Source organism: Megascapheus bottae, unplaced genomic scaffold (assembly GCF_031878675.1).
Source record: "Megascapheus bottae isolate mThoBot1 unplaced genomic scaffold, mThoBot2.hap1 HAP1_SCAFFOLD_162, whole genome shotgun sequence".
NCBI lineage: Eukaryota > Metazoa > Chordata > Mammalia > Rodentia > Geomyidae > Megascapheus > Megascapheus bottae.
The window spans coordinates 272,549-287,091 of NW_028327429.1; the positions used below are offsets into that span (position 1 = coordinate 272,549).

Consider the following 14,543-nt stretch of genomic DNA (forward strand, 5'->3'; position numbering starts at 1 on the left):
ATATATTGCATATATTGTTCTATCATTCAGTGAAACTTCAATTGTATTTCACACTTGTATTTTCTAATGCTATATGTACCTAATTACACCAGTTATTTTAAGACAGGGTTTTGGTTTTTGCCCAGGGTGTATCTGGACAGTGACTCTCCTATTTCATATTCTGCCATTGGCCACAGATGAAAGGAGCATGACACCATGGCTGGCTTTCTCTGTTAAGATGGAGCCTCAGTAACTTTTATGGCATATAGTCTGCAATCATCATCCTCTCAATCTCAGTTTCCCACAGAGCTGAGATGGCAGGCATGAGCTACTGCATTAAACTTTAATGTTTTTCTCTTATACTTCATAAAAGTGAGAACAAACTTCTGGTGTCTAGTTCATTCATGATCCAGTGGTGAAGCTAACAGTTACTGATGCTTATAGTTGAGTGACCTGATGCAAAGACAAACCTTCTGTATCTCAGATACAAAAGAAGCGTCCATGACTCTTACAGTAATAACTCAGTACTTGATAGTCACACCGGGTCACATTTTCTTCCCTTTTACTTTTTACCTCGTTTTCTGCTAGGAACTTGGATTCCTCCATCTGGTTTTTAAGTTTTGTTTTCATTTCTGCTGCATATAGTATTTTTATTTACTTCAGGAAATTCATTAAGTGGTCAGGTACTGGTGCTCAGGGCCTGTAATCTTAGCTATTCAGGAGGCTGACTTCTGTGTATTATGCATGGAAGTCAGCCCAGGCAGGAATGCCCATCATTCTCTTCAATTAATCAGAAAAAAAGCTGGAAATGGAGGTGTGCTTCAGTTAGTGTGCCAGCCTTGAGCAAAAATAGGCAAGCAAGTGAGAAAAGCCCTGAGTTCAACTGCCAGCACAGCCACCCCCCAATATATGTCATGAATAGAAATCCAGAGGTAGCCCAGTGGTAAGCAAGTAAAAGGCCTTGCTTTGATTCCCGGGATGAAACACACACACACACACACACCACTTGAATGGCCCTTAGTTACCATTAGTTCATCTTTGGCTACTGATGCGCTGTAAAATGTAATGACTAGATTTCAGTTATTCCCTTCATATAGAAATTCTTTGATAAAACTGTCTTTGTCTTCATATTCTGCTTTTAGAGTGTGTAAAATAGTATGGGTACAGCTTGTAACACCTCAGGCCTCTTTATAATTTACATGTTATTTACACTCCCTTAGGTGGCCATATTTAATGGTTTAAATAAGATGTAAGAAGTGCATTTGGACAACTTACAGTAGGGTAATTTTTTTGTGGGTCATGGGGCTTGGACTCAGCCTGGGCACTATCCCTAAGTTCTTCAGCTCAAGGCTACCACCCTACTGCTGGGCCTGGATATAGTCCCTGAGCTCTTCAGTTCAAGGCCAATGCCCTACCCAGCTTAGTAGTGCCTTTTTTTTACATATGATCAAAATTTACACTTTGTAAATTGTGAGAAACTTTACACATATGAGCAGATAGTATTATACTTTATATTGCAGTATGAGAACATCACCAGGTAACAGTAGTAGCTCACGCCTGTAATTCTAACTACTTAGGAGGCTGAGATATGAGGATTGTGGTTCAAAGCCAGCCTGGGCAATAAAATCAACATGATATCTTTTTTTGTCATAAAAACGTGAAAACATTTTATTCTATGTACAATAATGTACACAAATTTAAATAGGTCACCAAAGAGAACGGAAGTAATTAAAGAGGTATATTTACAGTAGCACATCACAGTAAACGGAAAACCATTCACAGATTCAACATTGATACTGTTTTTTGTGCTTGGTTACACACTGAAGTGAAGCATATTACTTCATTTTGGATGAACTGAATTTTAAACGAATACCTCAATGATTCGTAAATGCTATTTTAATCAGTGTCATCATTAACAAGTTCTTCAGCTGCTGCGCCTGTGGGCCGAATCCCTCCATTTCTTTCTCTTTGAACATCATCATCATCATCATCATCACAATCAGTACTGTCATCTTCATTTAATTCTCTGTCAGATTCAGCAGCTTCTTCTCTTAATAGCTTCCTCTGGATTTTGATTTTCATTGGGTGCAATAAATCCATTGTTGTTAGACACATTTGAATTATCCTTGGTATCATCTTCAATGTATATACTTTTTGATGGCACATTGGACAAGTATCTTGAATGTACAGCCACTTCCGAAGGCAAGGTGCATGGAAATAATGATTACAAGGTGTAATACGAGCAGATGTTGTAAACTCATGGTAGCAGTTGCACATACATCACCTATTTCTTGCAAGCGGCTCCCTTTTACTTCAAGAAGTGAATTGATTTTCTTAACGGCAGTTCTACGGTTCATGAATGTCTTCCAGCCATTTTTTGCATATAAGTAGATGTTAAAATAAGCATGTAGGCACATCATACAAGCCCAAATTTTACTTCCTGAATCAAAAATCATAGTATAAGCCCCATTTCCAAACATCACTACTCCGAATATAAATTCAATAATATTGCCTGTTGAACGAACGTAGTAGACATAATCATCAAGCTTTTCCCAGAGGACATTATAGTAGCCATCAATCATGAATAATGTATAAACAGTGAGAGAAACAATTACTTTTAAGCAGAGTTCCACACAAAAGGCCGTTACTGCAAACAACCATCTATTTAGTGCATAGTGATGCCAGAGAACATAACTGAGTAAAACAGGAAGGACAAACAGGCAAGCAGAGACAAACAGCACAGGAAAATGTCTATGAAAAGATGACACATGGGAGGCACTGAGAGACATTAATTAATACAGGATCTGTCATTCCATGGATGAAATGCAGGACTGCAGTTAATAAAAGGCACATGTTTCTACTTAAGTGAATAAGTCTCTCTTCTGGCCTTAACCCACTTAAACCAATCTGAAGAGCCAAAATAAAAAATAAAACAGGTGCTACAAAGCCAAGCCGCCTGTCATCTTCTTCAGTTGATCCAATAAAGGCCAATATTCCAAGGCCCAAGTAATGGGCTACTGAAGAAATTACAGCACTCATGCCCAGTACAGTTAGGGTAGAATCACATCCACTAATTATAAGGTTACAAATGAGGTCCCAGAAATCATCCCAAGAAATAAAATAGGACTCAGTTTCATTTGCCATCCTTAAAATGTATATTAACACTGTAGCCTGGGCTGTAACTCTTGTTAGCCAGAAGACGCGAAGTAGATCTGGGAAACCAATCCTCTTCCATGTGTCTTCCATCAATAACTGTAATCCATAAATTCGATACATGTGCCTCACTAAAAGATAAACATACCGTGTAGAATAATAAAACCACTTAAGTTTCACTGCCAAGACAAGCACTGTATTTCATATGAGGATCAAGGATGAGGTAAAAACTAAAGTCTCTCTGAGGTGTAATGGTAGCTCTGTGATTAAACCTGTTACAGGAACCAGCAGATCCAAAATAATTAATTGTGAATAGATGGACTGAGTCTGGAGTAGTGTGATGTATCCAATCCAGATGTGAGCTGTAGAACAATGAGTGCCCTCCGCAGTGAGGGCCCTTTCCGAGGCAGGGCACCCAGAGCGCCACCTGGAGTGCTGTCCACATCTGCTGAGGGGCCATCCGCACCTGCTGCTGGGGGGGGCCCCTCCGCCACCAAGAGCCACTGTCACACCGGGGTCGTGTGGGGCAGGGCCCTGGCCGGCGGCCGGGAGGGGCGGGGCTCGGGCGGCGGCTCCGCCCCGACGCCCTCCTCTCCTCTTGGGCAGCCCACCCCGCCGCCCACCGCGTCTCCCGAGCTGGAGCAGGCAGAGGAGGCGGAACATGACATCTTATATACAATAAACTACTCCAAAAAGTCAGAAGAGGCACCGTGACTCAAATGGTAGAGCACTAGCCTTGAAAGCGAAGTGGCTCATGGACAGTGCCAAGGCCCCGATTCACACTTCAGGACTGCAAAACGGGGGGGGGGGGGGGGACAGGCCTGGGAGTTTGGCCTAGTGGTACAGTGTTTGCCTAGCATGCACTAAGACCTGGGTTCAATTCCTCGGTACCACATACATAGGAAAAATCCAGAAGTGGTGCTGTGGCTCAAATGATGGAGCTCTAGCCCTAGCCTTGAAGAAAACCCAAGGACAGTGCTCATGCCCTGAGCCCAAGCCCAGGATTGGAAAGGAAGGAAGGAAGGAAGGAAAGAAGGAAGGAAGGAAGGAATGAAGGAAGGAAGAAAGAAAGAAAGAAAAAGTATTTCAATTTAGAATCTAAATATTGTACCAAAGTCCATGAGGAGGAGTTGGTCTGTTCTCCAGACATTGCTGAGCCCCTCATGGGCTTCTTGCTCTACTTATTTCATCGTGAAGGGAGATTTGGGTAAAGCAGCTAGATGGGTAGTATAGGTTGGCAGTAGACTAACAGAAACGGAAAAGAAGATTTTAGAATTTCAATGATTGTAGTTTCTTCTCTATTTCCCTTCCCCTCTTTCTTTCTCTCCCCCTATTCCTCTCCCTCCTCCTGCTTTTCTCCCTCCTCCTTCCCTTATCTTTTTTTTAAATTATTATTATGGCATCAATTTAGGGCCTGGGCCTTTTGTTTGGCTTTTTTCGCTCCTTGTTGGTTGTTCACCCCTGGAGAAACTCCCTCAATTCTGCCTTTGTTGCTGTTACTGTTGTTTTTAATTGGAGATGACAGTCTCGTAGCCTTTTCTGCTGAAGGTGGCTTTCAACCACTATTCTCAGACGTCAGCCTCCAGAGTATTTAGGATTACAGTTGTGAGCCACTAGAACTCTGTAAATGATTGTCTTTTCACACCGAGAATTATGGTCCTAGCTTGTAAAATGTTACTGGTCATCATTAACCCCAAGAATGTATCTGATCTCATTTGTTTGAAAGAGAAAAATAAAATTACATTCTGCATTTTGAGGATAATTTGCTTTTAGCCTTTAGGTTCAAAACTACTAGCCACATGCTGGTAGGTCAGGCCTGTTGTCCTAGCTACTCAGGACACTGAGATTTGTGCATCAATGGTTCAAAGCCACAAGGGCAAGACAGTCTGAGAGACTCTTATGTGCAAGTAACTATCTAAGAGCTGGAAGTGGAACAATGGCTAAAGTGATCATGTACTAGCCTTGTGTAAAAAGCTCATGGATAATACCCAGGGCCTGAGTTCAAGTCTCAGCACTGGCACACATGCACAAGTATTAGGACAAGATAAAAATGTGTCAGGCAGTCACTAAATTATTGGAATTAGCTAGGCAAATCTGTGAAAGCTTTTTAGTGCTTGGTCAACACATGGTTTTCCAATGCTAGATGTTTTGAGTCCATTTTCCACTCATGAAACAAATACCTGAGAATGAACTTCCAAATCAGAGAAGTTTATTAGCAGGGCATTGTTGGCTCTCACCTGTAATTCTAGCTGCCCAGAAGGCTGAGAAGTGAGGATTACAGTGCAAATTGAGCTTGGTTTGGAAAGGGTATGAAACTCTTATCTTCAGCTAACAAGAAGATGGAAAGAACCAAAAAGAACAGAAATCCTGGCCAAGTTTGAGAATTCAGTGCTGCAGCTGCAAGAGCTATTTCGTGGCAACCAGCTTCTTCCAGATGGTTTACCAGAGTTTGCCTGGATCTTGCTTAACTGGATCTTCCCTCAGAGCTCAGTTGGATGCCCCTACCAACCTGCTACTGGGAGCCTACATGTGGGCTGGAGTCTATCCAAGCCCCGCCCCCCGCGGCCCCACCCACCCGCGCTTAGACGCGCCCCTCCTTCCCAGAGGACCATGGGAGCTGCTTGCTTGGAATCCCCTTGGAAAGCTCTGTGAGAGGCCAAAGGACCTACAACTCTTGGTAGACCTACTAAAGGAGCATTTGGAGTTTGCTTGTACATTGATTAGGCAGAGCATTACCTACAATTACATATACATATGCCTTATATGTCATACATATAATGTACATGTTATATAATTTTAAATACATAATATTAACATATTTATAAATATATAATGTACATATATTTTTATATAATTTTTGTGTGTACTTTTGTTTTCCTATACCTGGCTCTCGTACTCAGGGTTGCAGCAATGTCACTGGGTTGGTTGCTCATGGCTATTGCTATACCACTTGAGCCACAAAATGCCACTTCTGGCTTTTTTGGTTAATTGGAGAGAAGCGTCTCATGAACTTTCCTGATCAGGTTGGCTTCAAATGGTCCTCCTTAGATCTCAGTCTGCTGAGTATCTAGGGTTACAGGTGTGACCACTAACAACCGGCTTAAAATATTTTTAATACATAATTTTGTCATTTTCCATATGTGATCAATTACATGCAAATGATAACTTTAACAAAGATGTTAAGATTTACACAGAGTATTGTTTTGACAGTTTATAAGTTAAATTGATGAAGAGGTCACCATTTAAATTTATATGTCATGTTTTCTATCATAAAAGATTAAACTATAAAAGTATAATCTAAAGCTGTAAATGTTTTAAAATAGTCAAGACTCTTCTTTATTACAGTTTTAGATACAGAATATTATATCTTTAAAAAGCTGTGTACTTAGGTACCTCATTCACGTAATCCTAGCTATTCAAGAGACTGGGACCTGGCTTCATGGCTTGAAGCCAGCTTAAGCAGGAAGTCCAGAGTTAGCCAGTAAAAATTCAGTAGTGGAGAAGAGTGGTTCAGCCTCAAGTGACAGTCTAGGGGTAGCCTCCAGAGCCTAAGCTCAAGTTTCCATGCCAGCACCTTCCCTGCCAAAAATCCACCCTAAAACAATTTGTATGTTGTCTAGTTACTGTATGGATTTCAAACTCATGATCCTTCTGCCTCCAGAGTAGCTGAGATTAAAAGCATGTGACAGTATACCCAACTTCTCCTTCTTGTCTTCCTCCTTCCTTCCCTTCCTCCTTCTTTCCTTGCTTCCCTCCTTCCCTCTTCCTTTCCCCTCCCTCTTGCCTGTCTCTCTTGTTCATCATATGAATGAAACAATGCATAATGCTCTGTTTCATAGAAAAGTTCTTTCATTCTGAGATACTTATTACATAAACCCTCTGCATTCTTTTTTGTATTTTGGAGTATTATTTCATCACATTTTATTTATTCATTCTATTCATGGACACTGGGAATGTTCGTATTTTTGGCTGTGATGAATGTAACTGTTATGGATATTCCCTCTTTTTTTCTGTTTTGTTTTGCTTTTGTTATGACTAGTGCGGTTTGAATTCAGAGTCTTGTGCTTGCCAGACAAGGTTTGGGGTTGATTTTTTGTTTTTGTTGTTGTTGTTTGGTACATAGTGGGGCTTGAACTCTGGGCCTGGGCACTGTCTGAGCTCTTCAGCTCAAGCCTAGAGCTCCATCACTTAAGCCATAGGGCCGCTTCCAATTTTCTGGTACTTAATTGGGGCTAAGAATCTCATGGACTTTTCATGCCCTGGCTGGCTTTGAACTGAGATCCTCAGATCTCAGCCTTCAGAGTAGCTAGGTTAACAGGTGTGAGCCACAGGCGCCCAGCTGATATTGATTTTTTTTAACCAGTAGAGCCATACCTCTGGCTAGTTTTGCTTTTGTTATTGTTTAAATAGGCCTTCCTTTATCCCAGGCCATTGTGGACTACTATCCCCCTATTTATGCTTCTCACAGAACTGGGATGACAGGCATGAGTCACTATGTCTAGCTTTTAATTATTGAGATGAGGGTTTGTGAACACTTCACTTTGTCTGGCCCTGGACAATGATACTCTCAATCTCAGCCTCCTGAGTAGCTAGAATTAGAGGTTTGAGCTACTGAGCCTGGCTGACACATTCCATTAGTAGTAGTCTTGTTTAGATATGTTTTCATTTTTCCCAAGGAAATACTCTAGAATCTAATCTCTGGCTCATAAAACATACATGTTGATTTATTGAAATTGATAGATTTTTCCCCAAATCATATTATTAGACACTCCTTCCCAAAATGTATGAATATTCCACTTGCACTGGCTGATTTTTTGTGTTTTTGGCTTTTTAAGTTTTATCTCTCATGCTAGAAGGATAGTGGTTTTTGCCTTGCATTTTAACTGATGCTGTGTTAATACTGAGCTTCATAGAAGTCAAGGTAATCAAATGAAGGGTATATATGTATGGTATGAGTATGAACAGGAAGTGAAGCTAATGTGTTACTAGTTTGGGGAATTTGACAAAATCTGAAGCCAAAAATATGAAACACTTGGCTGGGAATAGGAAAATTATCTGTCCAAAAGTTGTAAACTATATGGTATTTGAAGTCAAGATTACTTAAGTGTAGCTTACTAGTGTATACAGTATGTATGAAGCCTTTGGCTTCAATTGCCAGCATCAAATAAAAGACAAAAGGAGGAAGAAAAAATAATAACGTTTTATGCCAATAACATGTTTACGCTGCCATTTGTTCACAGGTGCAGATGGTGCAAACTGTGCCCTTGGCACCAGAGACTGGTGATGACAATAGCTGTTCTATTAAAGGAAACAACCCGAACTATGACACTGCGGTAAAAAATTCAGTCCAGTTTTTGTTGTTGTTGTTGTTGTTGTTGTTGTGAGTCACCAGGCTTGTACTAGGCCTGGGCACTGTCCCTGAACTCTTTGGCTCAAGGCTACCACCCTACCCTTGAGCCAAGCCCCACTTCCTGTTCTCTAGAGGTTAATTAGAGATAAGAGTCTCAGGTCCTTTTGTGCCTGGGCTGGCTTTGAACTGTGATTCTCAGATCTCAGCCTCCTAATTAGCTAGGATTATAGGTGTGAGCCACTGTGCCCAGCAAGTCCAGTTTTATTTTTTTAATGTTGATCTTTTACTCAGTGGCAAGGCATATGCATATGCATATATTCCTTTTTTGTGGTCATGGGTTCCTCAGCTCTTCAGCTGTGTCAGTTTGAGCCACAGAACCACCCCTAGTTTTCTGGTAGTTAATTGGAGATAAGAATCTCATGGACTTTTTTGCTGGGCTGGATTTGAACCACAATCCTAGCTCTCAGCCAGTACCCAGCAACATAAAGATTTTGAGCCAGGCACCAGAAACTCATGCCTGTGATCCTAGCTACTCCAGAGGCTGAGATCTGAGGATCACAGTTTGAAGCCAGTAGTGGCAGCAAAGGGTCAGAAGTGGAGCTAATAGTCAAGTGGTAGGATGTTAGCCTAGACTGGAAAAAGGGAATGCATAACATTTAGACTCTACATTCAAGCCCCAGTACTGTGAAAAAAAAAGACAATCTTGTATTTCAAGTTATCTGCTTTTTGGACTTTAGTTAACTAAGCTGATTTAAACATCTAGAAAAGTTCTATTAGTGAAGAAACTAATTCTCGGCAATAATACTAATTGCATCCAAAGGAAAAATCATGAGAAAATATATGTTTATTTATTATGAATTAGATACTTTCATTCTTTACCTATAGTCATTGGAATGTCTTAAGTTAAAAGACTGAGATTAGCCAAAGATACCTAAGGCTAGTGTTGTAGATTCTGGGTTAGAAATGCCAAGTACTTATTTTTCCTTTTAATTATTACACAAGCATTTTATTAAAATCTTAGAAGAGATTAATAGAAATGAATATAAAGGAAAAAATGTAAAGTCATACAAATTGTCACCATCCAAACAATTAGGCACTAACTCATATCCTTCTTTAACCATATGGTTTCCTGATGCCTTTGAATTTTAATATGTTCAGCTGATTCCTTCCTATATACAAATACATATGATTTATACTCATTATCTATCTATCTATCTGTCTATCTATCTATCTATCATCTATCTATTATCTGGACTCTTTCTTTGCTTTTTTTCTCAATGACTCACTTTTTTATCAATGAAATAAGCATCCTAAGTATGATTCTGTACACAGGAAAATATGTCTGGACATGTTTGGATTACTGGTCAGTGCCCTCCACATCCTAAAAAGATATACTGGAGATAGAGGGCATATATGAGCCCCTGTATTCATGTGCTTTTGTTTCACATATATACTTCTCATATTTTCCCGTTCCACTCCTTCTAAAAGAGGAAGTTCAAGCATCTCGTCAGAATGTGATTCCCACATCTTCCCACAGCTTATTGTTCATCCCATTATTCTGCAGACTCCTTGCTTTGTTCTTTTAAAGAAGGGTGCTGCTCAATCCTGTGAGGCTGCAGATCTAACAACACAAAGTCCAGTAAAGGCACGAGTACTAGGCAAGAAGTCCAATTTAATTCTAAAAATTTATTTGACAAATTTTCTTTGTAACGTATTGGCTGCCATGTTTCATAATCAATAAAAATGATAGCTAACAAAGGTAAATTTAAAAGGTGGATCCAAGGAACAATTACAATGGCATACTTCATTTTTTTTTGCCCATACTGGGACTTGAGCTCAGAGCCTGAGCGCTGTCATTGGGCTTTGTCAAGGCTAGAGCTCTACTATTTGAGCCACAGCACCACTTCTGGATTTTCCTATGTATGTGGCAACAAGGAATCAAACCTGGGTCTTTGTGCATGCTAGGCAAGCACTCTACCACTAGGTCAAACTCCTGGTCTCCCTTTTTCCTTATAGGCCAAAAGTCACTTTGTAAATTGACCAATTTTTTATCATCAAGTTCTTTGAATAGGTTCATTAGAGTATGCCACAGAATTGGATTCCATAATGAGTTTCAATTTAATGTGTTCTGATACAATAGGAATGTCATGGGATCACTTACAGGGGAGAAGAAGTGATAAGCTCACTTAGACAAGAGACTAGATTTAGGAAAATACGGTATGGATATAGAAATGGCAATGAGCAGATGAAGAACTTTGTTGGAAAAGGAAAGACACAGTGGACAATTATGAGAAAATATCAATTCACTTTCTACAACAGCATCTTTTTTAAGAAATATAATAAATCACTCTCTCAGAAATGATGCTTAAAGTTGCGAGAGCTATTATTAATGGAGAGTCTGATCTGAAACACAATCCTAAAGGTGCATGGTCACAAGGCCGTTCCTCCCTGGTCTTGTCAGAGAAAGTGACACAGTAGGAACCACCTTGCCACTAGGGAAGTGAAAACCATCTAAGGAAATATTGTTCATTCTGAAAATTTTAGATGCAGTGCAAATTTGATAAAGAAGTAAACTTCACTTCAAAGAATGCCCGATGTGCGCAAGTAGGGAAAAAAGGCATGTTTAATGAATGTTACAAATAGTAGATTAAGTCACAAAAGAGGAAAACTGATTGCCAAATAAGAGAAGAAATAGTTCTTGAAAACACTTGCTGTTGAGGTGAAAACAATTGGAATGAGCTGCTGATAAGTTACTTAAATGAGGCAGATAAGAATAGGGTGATTGTTTTTCTTAATGTACAGTTATTTCTTTTTTCTTTTTTCCCCTTCTGGTTAATCTCATGTAGTTACTGTATCTGGCTTTGTTACCTGGTATTTTATATATACATTTTTTTGTATATTTGCAACTAGAGAAGAGGGGAACAAGATGATTGGGAGGGGTGGGTGGTGAGAAACGGGACAAACATGAGAAGGGTTATCAATGTGCAAGAAGTAATGTACCCACTACCTGACAAGTGTAACTATAACCCCCTATACATTACCCTGACAATAAAATAAAAATAAAAATAAAAGAATATGCACTTTGAATTTGCTCTTTTTTATTATTTTTTTACATTTTATTTTTAGCCTCTTGTGTTGGTTCACTTGTATCAAATAAATTAATCACAGAAATGTTTCCATGTCTTCCTCTCAGATGATATTCAGTATATATTCAATTGATGAAAATCTGGGTCATTAAAGTAATTCCTGAAGGGAGAAATAAAAGTATTTTGCTCAGGGTTACTTTGAACACTTGAGGATAAACTTTTGTTATGTCTAATTTAAGAATAGACTTCTTTCTTTTACTATCATTTATCTGACTTCAGTAGATGACTGGTGAAAAATATGGTTTTATCAGCAGGCCATGACTCTCAGTCTATTGCAGCAGAAGAGCAATAGAGTTGTGAGGGCAGGGAACATAAACAGCCTTTGGTATGTTCATCATTTACATTCTATCTTCTCCTACAAGTGTATTTTATTTATTCAATAATATAACCAAAGGAATTTATTTACCACACAGACTACTCTAAACAATCAATAGTTCAAAATAACAAGTGCTCTATAATTATTTTACTAAGTATGAATATTGAGACATTATTGCATCTGAAGGAGATGACTAACAAGGAAGGGTTTATAATATTACAACACAAACAGATTTTTTTTGCCAGTCCTGGGCTTGAGCTCAGGGTCTGAGCACTGTCCTTGGACTTTCTCAAGGCTAGAGCTCTACCACTTTAGCCTCAGCACCACTTCTGACCTTTTTTTCTATGTATATGGTACCGAGGAATCGAACCCGGGTCTTTGTGCATGCTAGGCAAGCACTCTACCACTAGGACAAACTCCCGGCCCAGAATTTTTTATTTTAATGAATGGAATCAGAAAATATAACTAAAAATTTATAGATGGATTTAATGATAACTTAGCATATGTTGATATTGGGTAATCTGCCGTGGTTATACACATATGAATGACGTAGAGATTACCAAGTTGAAGAAAACCGTTAGCCAATGCATCCTACAGGAACTTAGGGCTTGGTTTTTTTTATAGCACATTAAAAATTGTTATGTGTTAGACACTGAATCCATTTCCCTTTCTGAATAATTACCTTTGGAGAGATAGTCAGGAAACAAACAGGATGAATATTTACATGAGAGAGAAGGAACTGTCAGCAAAGAATTTTCATCTCTAGAATCCCTTCCAGTGAAGATGTTAAAAAGGATTTCATTTTTCTTGCTTGCGGAAATGGAAGTCATTAAGAAGAAAATTCTATATTCAGACAATGGGTTCCCTAATATGACATTGTATCAGACAAATGAATATCTAGGATACATTATCCAGGGAGACAGAGCAGAGAATGCCTAGGTTCATCATTTTATCCTTACAGTCATAGACTGAGCAGTTGATAGTAAGATACTCATTATCCTGGCATCTACATTGTTACAATGAATAAGAAAGGAATGATGGCAGAAAGACAAGACACATTTTTCACATGTAAGAAATAGCTTCTTACCAGATACAGAGGCTGGGAATTGGAAGGTCCAGGTTCAAAGCCAACCCCCACAACAATCTGGGAGACTCCTGGTCAACAATAAGTAGCCAAAAAGGAGGCAGGCAGTGTACCTCATGGGGTAGAGTCCCTGAGTGGTCTAGAAAGCTGAACAAGAGTAAGAGGGGCCCTCAGTGTAAAGGGTGGAACCAGCTGAATCTGAAAACCAAAGAAACAAAAACTGTCCTATTGCTTTCATTCTTAAAACTTATTATAACTTTTCCTCCTAGGGAAGAGTTGTATATTGTGATAAAACTTTCAGTATTTAAATCTAATGTAAAGAACAAAATTTCCATTGAGCTCTCTGTGATTTACTGCTTTCTTCTCACTGAAAGCTTTTCCTTAATATATAGGTTCTGTACTTCTGTCTTTGTGTATCTAGGACAATACTCTTCTTTTTTCTTTTGATGTTAATCCTGAGTTGTGATCTCAGGGCCCCTGCCCTGAGGGTATTTTTTTTGCTCCAGACTAGCAGTCTCCCACTTGAGCCAGGCTCTATTTCTGGATTTTTAGTGGTTCATTGGAGAAAGAGTCTCACAGACTTTGCTGCCTAAGCTATTTCAAACTGCGATTCTTTGACCTCAGCCTCCTGAGTAGTTAGGATTACAGTTGTGAGCCATTAGAGCCCAGCTGACATTACCTTTTCTTTTGCTTAATTCAGTATTAAGATCTCTCTTTATTATACAAATATCATCTTTTGAGATGTAAGCTATTCTCCTGGAAAGTGTTTTTATATTTAATTCTATCCCAGTGAAAATAGTAGTACTTTTAAAATTATGTATTTGATACCCTATCCTCCAAAGCTCATGGGATATGCACGGTTGCTGTCTATGTTCTTGAGTTAGTTGCTTGCTGAAATACTCCCACCAGCCATAGTTCTGTGCCTCTGCTGGGTTTTTCTATAGTCACACACTTGAATGACATGATCAATGACCTGACGACAACCACAGCAGCAACAACAGTTGTTTCACATGCAAATCAGAAAAAAAATAGCCACTGCAAATAACAGGGTCCTTTTTAATGAACGGTAGCATTTACCCTTAATATTGAAAAAGTAATTAAATCATAGCTAGTATTCATACTTAAAATAGTATCTTTTTATCTTTATCTTATATATTTGATTCTTGATTTTTCCTCTAACCTTACATGAAATGAGTTCATTTCAGAAGGATCTTTAGTGCAAATATAAAAAGATGAATAATTACCATATTTGTATATTCGATATATGGCATTAGAAGTATTTTCAGAAACACATACACATTTTGAAATACTGTTACTTACTTTATAGACCACAGACCAAATCAATGGAACAGGTGGCACTAATGTCTTCTCTAAGTCGTCTGAATCAGTCCCAGAAGAGTCTGCATTGCCTCATTATGAGCATTTCTCCATGCAAAGTAAACAACACAGAATGGAAGGTGAAGGTAGGGCCATGGAATACCTATAAGGTCCTTTTTTAACCAGTCCTGGGACTTG

At 39.1% G+C, this 14,543-nt stretch overlaps 1 pseudogene; it reads right to left on the minus strand.

Moving 5' to 3' along the window:
- Nucleotides 1-1,875: 1,875 nt before the first annotated feature.
- On the minus strand, nt 1,876-3,800 carry LOC150039874 (E3 ubiquitin-protein ligase RNF139 pseudogene; annotated as a pseudogene).
- Between the last annotated feature and the right edge of the window lie 10,743 nt (nt 3,801-14,543).